This window comes from Protomyctophum bolini (assembly GCF_963924005.1).
Source record: "Protomyctophum bolini genome assembly, chromosome: 13".
Taxonomy (NCBI): domain Eukaryota; kingdom Metazoa; phylum Chordata; class Actinopteri; order Myctophiformes; family Myctophidae; genus Protomyctophum; species Protomyctophum bolini.
Genome location: NC_137874.1, coordinates 18,752,952 through 18,764,987, shown reverse-complemented (window position 1 = coordinate 18,764,987; position 12,036 = coordinate 18,752,952).

The window sequence follows — 12,036 nt, the reverse complement described above, 5'->3', positions numbered from 1 at the left end:
AATCTACTGAGTGAGAGCATATCAAAGTTAACAACTCCCCCGGAGGAACCCTGGGCTCATCGCCACCAGGGACACATTACAGGTACTCTAGTGTAATTGAGAGTAATTGGATTCTTGGGCGGAAACTCCGGAAAGCCTCTTCATTGCCAAGCCCACACATTTTTTTATCACATCGTTTTAAGTCCTTCTGTTCTGCTGCCCTTCAATATGTTAAACAATATGACCAAGTGATACAAACTTTCCCTTTATTTAAAAAAGTTTCTGAGGGTTAGATGACAAAAAATAACACCTTGTATAGAGTTGGACTACTGTACTGTATGTAGAAGAGTATACAGTACATTTTACTCTGAATGTACTACACACAAATTGACTTGTAAGGGTTCATTTGGTTACATTTGTACACTGAGAGTAAAATGGTGAGGATTTCTATTATGTACAATTCATTTATTATAATATAATTCTCTCTCTCTCACACACATTGTCTACATTTCTCAGATTTCTGGCATTCACATTTCTCTGTAATATGAAAAGTGTGATTGTTAAGTCCTTTTGTGTCATCAATCAAAGCTTGCGATTTGAATGTTATGTCAGGTTTTGCTGGTCCACAATCATATAGATTTGATGTATCAATACGTAATAATTGCTGATCACCCACATACTTTAAGTGTGTTTGGGTATTGGCATCTTTATAGTAAGTGCGTTTCGGTGAACATCAGTTGGTGCCAGTGAATATATTGCTAGTTCTGGTACATCCCTATTCTAAGCAGGGTGGGACAGGAGCATTGTAATTATGCTAGTTAGTTGTTAGATCCTATAAGATGGACAAACAGGCACCGATTGGCTGATTCCAGTCCATAGCTTTGCAGGATGCATATCCAATAGCCTGTGATTATTCATGAAAGAAATGACAGCCATTAGTTGTTGAAGAAATATGATGTAGTATGCAAGATTAGCTGTGTACAGCCGACTAAGACTTTGAACATCTATCTACACAACCTGTGTTCATCATTCCTGTAGTGCCATAGTAGGATATGTGATGCAAGGCATCGTTCACAGATGGTAATTATAAAGACCATTGTGTTGGTCCTGTGTTTATTGATTGATTGATTGAATACTTTTGATTGATTGAATACAGTTTGCATGGACAAGCACAGGGAAAATAGATCTGAAATGGCTGTTACAGTAGTTTCTTTATCTAGTACGTTCAGTGATGATTCAGTGATGATCAACATTATACATTATATGATTGTCATCATAATTATTTTCTAAGCAGATTACACATTTTAACCACTAACCAGTAGCATTTCTACTGTCAATGTTTCCTGTAATTGAGCCGTTTGATATTTCTCTCCCTTCGCATGCTTGTGCCTTTGTTACAAATACATGTATCAGGGATAACTCCAGGGAACACGTCGATTGGGTCTGTGGGAGTTAAAAAATAAACGAAGCATAACGAAGGGGGAAACCAATTTGCTTACCTTCATTTCCCAGTGAATTCATGCTGCGGTAGATATATTTAATTAACAACATTGTCGGAGACCAAGGGTCAATGTTGAGATATTGTAGGGGACAAAGTATGGTAATCGCACGACATTAATAAAATAAGGGAGAAGCACAGGCGGTGGAACAATGGAGCCTCTGTGAGTGAAATTGAAAGTGACAGTTGTAGCACTCCTGTAATGGTTTAGGGTAGTTTGAAAGATTTTGATTCCCAGTGTGTCCACTTTATAATTTGGCTACGCGGTGAAGAGTGCAATTATTCAAAGGGGATCTGCTGGCGAGGGTGTATTTCCACTCCTACAGTTAGGTTACAATGCAATTAAAAAGTCCAGCGGGACAATAATTCACGTGACTTTGGCTAAAAAAAAAATCTTCACCTACGGTATGCACAATATAATGTCACGTCAAACTACATAACAAAATGTGCTTGCTCACTTTCAGAATGCATACCTGACATGTATGTAGGCAGGCTATGTAATGTTTTTTCTTACTTGCTACATATTTTTGGGCATGTACTGTATGCATTAACTAGTACTTACTTAATTACTTACTGCCCTTTATGCCGGCTGGCATCTAGGGCAGCAACAAAGGATCTCCACTTCAGTCTGTTCTGGGCCAGGTGTGATGCAGGGTCTTCAGCTCTCCCTCCACTGTCCTACGCCATGTGTTCTTGGGTCGGTTTGCCCTCTGGTGTCCAGTGAAGTGCAGTTTTGGTGATGTTGTCCAGTTCTCTACGTATTACATGCCCAATCCGCATTAACTAGTGATTATGTTCAAATGGTCAAATGACAAAACGTTGCCTTTTATAATATCAAATTGAGGTTGCATTCAGTAAATAATCACCATATAGAATCAAAGTAGCAAGACATTAATTTACAATGAAGGCATTTAGTAGACTCTTCTATCCAGAGCATCCAGATCTTGTTTCATTGTTATTAACTGGACACTGGAAGCCCCCCTGCCCCACTCTACACATTAGGAAGGTAAAACAAACGGCATTCTGTGGATTACTGCCAACACAGGAAGACTCTGCTTAAACAAATCCAATATGGCCTGGAGCCATATTGGAAAGGAATACAATCCAGAGATGCTTTGATATACATGAAACGATAAAAGTTCAAGATCTGTTAAATCTAATCTAGCAAGTGGCTTTTTCTATCATTCATGGTAATTATTGTGTCCAGCTCTCTTTGCTACTCTCTTTACTGCTGTTTGGCCAAAGTCTCAACAGTATGATGAATGACAAGAGGGAGAAGGATGCTTTCAACTGAATGTATAATATGCTAGGGAACGTTAACGTCCACTTTTCGTCTGGCACAGACAGATATTTGTCAAACTCTAGGATCATCCTAATGATCCAAATGGAAGACTGGGACCACTAGAGGGAGCAATCAGCTATGAATTAAAGTGACAGTCATAAACCTATTCACTCAGTGATTGAAATATAGAACAACATTTGTCTATTTTATAGCCATGAATACTGCTTAGGAAGAGTTTGTATCTGAGATGCACACATTTCTCCTGTTGAAAATTAAAATGGCATAGACCTAATGCTAAAATGATTTTTATTCAATCATTAGTCTGTGTGTCTGTCTGCTCTGCAGAGATCCTTGAGCCTTGTGCCTTCATTTCTGGGGGTCAGCCTTTCATGTGAGCCTGCAATGCCTGCTATCAATACAGCTGCATGATAAGTGTAAATGCTTTCAAATGGCAGCTTTCAGTGTGCCTAGCTCTTTGTGACAGCCGGGAGGAAGGAAAGATAATGGAGGACACGGCACTGAAACTCTCCAAAATACAGCAATGCCTAAACGGCAAGCAGACATGGCTCTCTCTAAATTGAGAGTAAATGTGGGGTTAGTAGTTTTCTCCCATTGGTGAGAATTGTACAACTGGGGAGGGGGTCTCAATTGTGTGAGTTGTGTTTAAAAGTGACTCAGTATCCTGGGTTAGTGTGCAGTGGCAGCCTACTCAAGTAAAAGTCCCGTTACTGATTTAGATATTACTCAAGTCAAAGTAAGGTTAATTGTGTTGACGAACATTACTCAAGTGAAAGCATATTAGTAGCATTTTTGAAGACTGTCAGAATATATTTAGTTACACACTATGGCTACTGAGAAAGGGCCAATGTGGCATCGTAACCATAAACACTTCAAAATGAATTGCAAAGGCAAGTTTATCATATCACATTTCAACAAGTCAATTCAAAGTGCTTTACACAAAACATTAACGACAATGGAAAAGAAGCACAATAGATTGGCATTTTAATAAAATGGTTATTAAAGAGTAAACTAAACTAAAAAGGGGAACTAAGATAATAAACTTTACAGTAAAACTAAGTGGCAGTGGCTAACTCTTCAGCTTTTTGATTTACATTAACTGAGTTGTAGCAGGCTGGTAGTTTTCTGTGAATTTGTTCCAGATATGTGGTGCATAGAACCTGAACACAGCTTTATGTCCCTAGAACCCAACTAATGTTGAGAAGCAGACCTGTCCCAGACAATGTGAGAGTGCATGATAGTTCATGATGTGTAGACCCTTCCAACCAATGGCTCTCAATTAAGGCAGTGCTCTTCTTGAAAGTGGTGACCACCTTCATTTATTTAATACGAAAGCTTTCTCTAAGATGGGCATAGGAGGCAAAAGGTTCAAAGTAAACAAATGGTATATCCTCCTTATTTTTCCATAACAGCAGAATACTTGCCTTTTCAAAATCTATCAACATTTAGCTGCAAATACATTTACTGTACTGTACCCTAACGTTAATCAAATTACAATGTGTCTTACTGATTCCATGCTTGCTGCAGTGTCCTAGATTGTTTGTATGGATCCCATTATTATTATTTTCTCCAAAATCAGTTTTGGACTTTTGGCACAACTCCAGCATTGTGTTGTCCCTGGTTTGAAATCTGGTGTGAAATGTGCTGTGCACACCCAACCATGTGGGTTCGGGAGAGGATGAGGAAAACTACCATAATTCTTTAGTCTTTTCTTTTGCAAGGCTGTCACTGGGCTGTGCAGTGACTGGTTGGCAGGCATAATATGGTAAATATGTGTAATATGTATACAGTATAAAGAACCTTCATCCGAAGCGCTTTACAATGTGCAATGACAGAGGAAACCAACTTACTCACCGGGAGCAGTTAGGGTCCGGGACATCCCTTGGACTAATTTACTGGTCAAATTATGCTAATTCAAGTTTTCTTTTAATTGTCTTGCACACAAAGTCCAGCTCAGACAACATTGCAGAGTTGCAGACTGTCAGATTATTGTCCTCCAGAGTTCTAAATTGCTCTGGCTTGGCTACCTCCACAGTTCCATTTACCTCCTTCCTGGGCAGCTCAACAGTGATTGGTCAGCCAGTACCAACACGAACATCAATCGGAATGCAATTCTTAATGGCTTGTAAAACTGAGGATTTATATCCGTACAGCTGAATTGTAAAAATGGCACACTATAAAGAGGCAGTGCCACAGTCCTATTATATATGGATGAATAATATATATATATATCTTTTTTAAATTGTACATAAAGTGTTCAAATGCTATTTTTCTGTAGACATGCCCAGCAGCTCATTAACAATACCAGGTTTGGACTTTGGACCTTAGAGCTCCACCCACTTCCTTACATATTTCATATCTGCTGCTACTTAGTGAGGTCCTCTGCCTTTTTATTTATTTTAAATTTGTATTATTTATTGAGCACCTCTTGTTATTGTAGTTTCATGATTTGCCACCCCCCCCCCCTCTACTCTTATGATTATGGTACATTTTCTTAACAGCAATTCGTCTGAACTTGTATGGAAACTAATTGCACACACTCTTACACCTGTTGTGATGTGACGTTGAAGTTGACTTGTAATCGCACCAAAGCGTTAATTTCGCTGCCCGTCTGTCTGTATGACGATGAGGACCTCGGGAACACACACTGCTAGTCCCTGCTGAGCGCAACCAAACTGTCTTATCACAGCTCTGAATCCGGTGCTGACCATATGCATGTCTGTGAGCGTCCGTGCACTCCCGACTTGCTTGTCAATTGTTAGGAGCGTGCAATAGCAATCTTTTAAAATACTAGACATGACACATATTTTGTTATTAGCAACGTAATGTGATATTATGTTTCTTGAGATAGACTACGTGAACTACAGATGGTTGCAGACACAGACACAGAGATGTTATACAGTACATGTAGATGTGATGGGAGGTGCTTTGTCTTGCCCAGTTGACAGAAGTTTCAGCTTATATGAAAAGAAACAGAAAATATAGGGAAAGAAATACATTCTCACACATTTTAGCTTATCTAGAGCAGTGGTGTGCAGTGGTGTGATGATGTATGATACAAGTGAGCCCCTCACTTCACACAAGTGTGATTTTTACTTTTGAAATGTACCCCAAAAAGACATCCTAAAAGTAAATTCTTTAATGTGTTTTTGATCTATAAAGCAGTGGGGCGTTTTAAGCAGGGCTCCAGACAGACTGTGTTTTCCACTAGGCACACTGGTGCTGCCTACTGAAATTTTTAGGAGCACCAGCCCTGTGCTCAAGCTGTATAGGCAACTCAACAGTATGCATCTTCATTTGCAATATTCAGTGCTACAGTCTCCATTTTCTTCTGCATTAAGGCTACACATAATGGAGAAAGCCCTCATTGGGTATAGGATCATTCAGATGCACAGTAACCGGTTACACTAATCAAAAACGTATACTGTAGGCTACTTCCTATGTTTTATTTAATTATTTTACAGTTCTCTCTCAGAGAAGGAATTTGGAAATGTTCTGGTCGGAATCAGGTCTTTTCAAATGAGCCTACCACTAGATGGCACTCAAACGCTAGTCTCAATCTGTAGTGCAGCAGTTATTAGAAAAGCAGACATAATTGAGATTTTTAAGAGGGTATAACAAACATAATTACACTGTTAGGTAGCATGAGAAAAGAAAACCACAAAAACAAAGATAAACCTTTAAGCATTTCACCCCCACCCACCCACCCACCCACCCACCACATGCATACACTCTCTCTAACACACACACACACACACACACACACACACACACACACACACACACACACACACACGCACACACGCAACACAGCTGCCAAGCCATTTTGAAAGTGACATGCATAAATGAGAAAGCCTTGTAGTATTTTCCACAAGCAAGATGGATGAGGCGTGCTGAGCTATTTCCCCAAAATATCAGTCAAAGCAATGCCATTACAATGCAAAGAGTGACAGATAAAGGTGACCAAAACAACAACAGAAAAAGAATGAACACAAAGCCATTGATGATATGCTACCAAAGTAATGAGGTGTCGGTCACATTCTCAATATAGCTGCTGCTGTTATTTATGATGTGACCTCACTCAAACATCTGGGATGTTGCAAACAGGAGCACAAGCAACTTGAACCATTTTGATCCACTCTAATCCCACTTAATTTAAACTGCCTAATTTCCAGAGTGATGGCATTTATTATACATTCCAGCCTCTTTCTAAATTGTGGGCAGGTGGCTCTCTCTCTCTCTCTCTCTCTCTCTCTCTCTCTCTGCCTGATTAGGATTTGCACAGTTGCCTTGTGGCATTTCAGATTGTATTTTTTAAGCCTAGATGGTAAATATTGTATGTGGTTATGATAAGAGAATGCCAACAGACAAACTGCTGTGATTCCGGAAATCGCAAGATCAAAGGAGCAGATGCTTTAGGTCAAGTCTTTATTCAGAGAAACCATTGAAGAGATCCTTGAAGACGAAGCTTAAAGCTGCTCTATTAAGGTTGCCCCAAATTTAAATTTAAAAAAGGACCTTGAAACTGTACAAAAGGGGGTCTGGGTGGCACAGGGGTCAAGTTCCTGCTTGGCTACATGGGCACTCGCAAAAAACACGATATTGGCTGTGTTTGTGTGTGTGTGTGTGTGTGTGTGTGTGTGTGTGTGTGTGTGAAGCCGGAAGGTGAGGGTATTCTGTCGCTGCACTAGCGACTCTTACAGGTTGGTCGGAATGCCGAGCTGAACTGGGGAGCAATAGCCTGTTCTGCTGCATGTGTTACGACCTCCTGGTGAAACTAAACGCACTAGATAAAAAGGGGGTAAAACCAGGGGAAAAAAACAATTGCACTTAGCTATTATTAATCATAGTTTGATGCTGCCTTTATCCCATTGTCCTAAATGTAAATGCTGTCTTCGTTCATCCATGACAACCTATAGTAGTACTTGTGTAAAGAACGTTTAAAGACAGCATATATTGTTACAGTAAGTGACATGTATTGCCGTGTCTTTGTGGCTTTTATTACTGTGTTGCGTTACTTGTATGGCTGTATGGTGCAAAAATAGTTTCTACAACAGACAAAAAACAATCTTTCTCATCTTGTGCCATATCAATAGCACAGGCTTCAAATCATATATTTCTCCATTCAGGTGACACTGGCAAAGAAAGAATGTGAGTGAGTCAGAGAGAGAAAATGCAATAGGCAGATATTGCGGCACCAATTCAACATTTGGGCGCTCTGGAAGGACAACAGGCTATGAGGCTGCACAAAGGCCCAAGGCACAGTGTTTTCATTAACAGTCTGAACCAGAATGCACATAACACCACAGTACAGCCAATGGAAGCTTCTGTCAGATATGCCAAATGACTGTGCCTGCCAAGGCTTCCAGCAGAATTCCTTTTGAAAATCACACTGTTTCTTGCACACCACTCTCCCAACTTCCACCAATCAGCTAATAGTCACTTTATTTGTTCATATGGGCAAGTCATCATTAAATAATGGAAAAGAGTACCAGCAGCAGCGCAGTCCTTAACTATCGTGCATAAACCCCCCACTTGCAGCACCATATTATTCAACACTTTAATTCTCTTCCCCCAAAAATGCACTGTAGGATTTTAATGGTGGCACTATTTGAAGGATATGTGTTGTGATTTGGCATTGAAAGCTCCCACACCAACCTGAAAGTACAAAAGCTACATAAAAGCAATATCCATTAATTAGCACGATTAATCAAGTTAATTGGCTGTGTTTAAATAATTGGATGGAAATAAAACAGAGCGTTAACAGCAGATCATTAGTTGGCTTAATTTGCCTGTGCACTTGAAGAGAAAGAGAGAGAGAGAGAGAGGGGGGGGGGGGGGGAGAGAGAGAGGGGCAGAAACTATGCAGGCAACCCTTCATTAAGCACACATCAACCTTTGATGATGCCTCCATACACATAGTATGAAATGGATGTTTCACACTGGCCATGGAATAATTGTATTAATAAGTTACAACATATCAAAGGCAAGGAAATATAATCTATTATGCCCTTCAGTAAATTGACAACATGGTCAAGGAGACTGATTCAAACTAAATGCCCTAGTCGAAGCAAAGTGAGCGCTGCATGGCTGCATGCACTTTTGTTCTTAACTTCAGGGTCATTGATTATGCATGTCTGCTCAGAGGGCCTAATTTATAATCACTAACAACACCATTACACTACGTTTTATTCAGAACTATAATTGTATATTGTTCACCACTGTCATAGTTGTGGTGTGGACTCTGCCATCCAAATGAAATGAGAAACAGTCTTGATAGTTATTATTCTAGTCAGGGTTACAGTGTAGGCTACAGTGGTGTGGTCTTGACCCTGAGGTTGTGCATTACTGAAGACCACAGATACTGTAGGTATACAGTATGTGATGATTCAGCAATAGTGTGTCATGCTCCTGTGCAATCTCTACTGACTTGTTTGTTGTCTCCACCAGCCAAAGGCAGAGTATGTTTTGCACTCCGTCCGTCCATCTGTGTGTCTGTCCGTCTGCATACAGTTAATCTCATGAACACAGCGTGTGATTTGCGTGAAATTATGCACACATTCCCACTAAGCAGACTAACAAATACCACTTAAAACCCACATCAGCCACATATAGTGCCACATGGTGGCACTATATCAGGCCAATTCATGTGTTCACCTATACTTGCACGGATCTGTGCACAACTTTGTATGCACTCCCTAGAGTCAAGGAAAAGCCTTTAACCTGCCTGTTATAGCGCCCCCATGAGGACAATTTTTGCAAATCTTTAACGCTATTATCCTGGTGGAGACCTGTGCCCCGAGAGGCACTTGACTTATTTCCTTTGAAGACTGATATGGATCTGGAATATGACCTCAGTGTGTGGGATTTATGAGATCTGAAAATGTGCCTCGACAGAATGATTAGCTCCATCTTGAGAGCTCTGAGAGTTTTAGTATTCCTAGGCATAACGGAGCTTTGGATGATCTATCTATACAACCAAATTGAAAGACTTATCCTCAATCCCTGCTGTGCTGAGTTCATTTAATTAAGCAAACAACAAACTAGTGTATGCCAGAGTTCTTGAATCATACGGCAAAGACAGCTCGTGTGCATGCACAACATCACACACACACACACACACACACACACACACACACACACACACACACACACACACACACACACACACACACACACACACACAACATTAATCAGCAAATCCTATCTAATCGCAGGGTTCTCTTTCTTGCCCCCCCTCTCTCTCTCTTCCCGATACGTTCATCCCTCTCTCGTCCCTCAAGCCAGGACTCCTGGCTACAGGCCTGTCCATCTGTCTCCTCCTCCTGTGGATGCTGTCCTCCAACAGCTCTCTTCCTTTGATTTCTTCCACCACCTCCTCCTCCTCTTCCTCCTCCTCCTCCTCCTGCTTCTTCTTCTCCTCATCCTCCTCTTCTTCCAGAGGCTAAGCTGGCAGCCCCCTCCGCACCGCCCGCCTCCCGCTCTCATTAGAAAGTGTCCTCCAGTCTGTGACACATATTGAGTATGTGTCCGTGGCTCTCCAAGGTATTCCCTCCTCTCTACTCCAGGCTTGCTGCTTCCATAGATATCTGCCTGCTGAGGAACGGTCTGTGTGTCTGATTAGACAGTCAAAAGCCCTGTCTGTCTGTCTGTCTGTCTGTCTGTCTGTCTGTCTGTCTGTCTGTCTGTCTGTCTCTCTCTCTCTCTTGGATTCAGTGGATAATGTGTGACATGAATACAGTAATGGAAGAAGTACTCGCATGTTTTACTTAAGTAAAAGTAATCATTGCAGGCGCCCGCTGACCAAGTGGTCTAGGCGCATGTTCGAGTCCCGGTCATGGCGACCTTTGCTGCGTGTCTCTCCCCTTCTCTCTCTCCCTCTTTTTTATCTTTGGTATTATTTTTTATCTCCCCTTCTCTCTCTCCCTCTTTCCTGTCAATCTTCACTTGATACTATCAATAAAGGCAGAAAAGCCAAAAAACTAATCTTAAAACAAAGTAATCAATGCTGCAATGTAGATATACTCTGCTACAAGTAGAAGTCCTGACAAAATGTACTGTTGAGTAAAAGTACAAAAGTATTAGCATCAAAATATACTTGAAATAGGCTACCAGAAGTAAAAGTAGTCAAAATGTATAAAACATCTTTTGAAAATGGCTGATCTGCAAGCTCACAATGCGTCGCATCACAAGCTTGTAGATTTTGCGACATACTGTATACGGCTGAAGTGGTTAATGCGTTTTGTAATACTAATCAAAATATAAGAAGCATTGTTCCAAACCTATTTCAATTTAGTATTGCGAGCAGTGCAAACAAGATTTCTCATCTGATAAGATAGTCTTTGAAAAATAGTATTACAATACCAATATCAAGCATGATCTTTTATATCTAAGATTGGATTTTTTATCAGTATAATCTGACAATAATCAGAATATAAAGTGAAAGGGTGGTTTTGCTCATAATATGATAAACAGCTTACATTAACCTGTTTGAGTAGAGTACTGCATTAAAATAGATAGAAATGTTGGCATTTCATTTGACCTTTCATATTACATATCATTTTTCTTTGGCCTCAAGCAATTTATTTCTAACATTCTCTCACGTTATCATCCTTGCTTTAATGTGCCAATAGGCCTGCAGCTTTTGTACAAAATATACAATTTCCATCATTACAAAAGGCAACTCACTGTTGACACTCTAGAACTTGAAAACCTACAACCTTACTCACATTGAACTGAGCAACACCATACGTCCTTGCTATTTACGCTATGTTTCATAATTATTTTCGCTCTGATCAGATTTGTAAGCAGCATATATAGCGACCTAGTTCCATTTACATTGATGTGGAAACTATATGTGCATTGTCCCTGCAGTACTTTCTACTTTTGGTACTTTTGATACCAATACTTGTTTTGTACTTTTACTCAATAATTCACAACCTTTACTTGTAACTTGAGAATTTCTACTTTTTCCACCATTAGTCTCATATCACAATATCTATTAGAGTTGTCCCGATACTGGTATCGGTTACTCGGGCTGATACCACCATCAAGGTTCTCGGAACCTGGCCCGGCACCCACCCCGAGTACCAAAACATCCAGTTGACACTAGTTAGAACAAAATGTTTTATTGCTAATAAGCAGATTTTTTTTTTTTTCAAAATCGTTTCAGGCTATTATTATTGTGGTAATTGAACATTACAGTATCATTACAAGTATATGGCATGACAATGAAGTAAAATTGGAGAAAAAGGGGGTA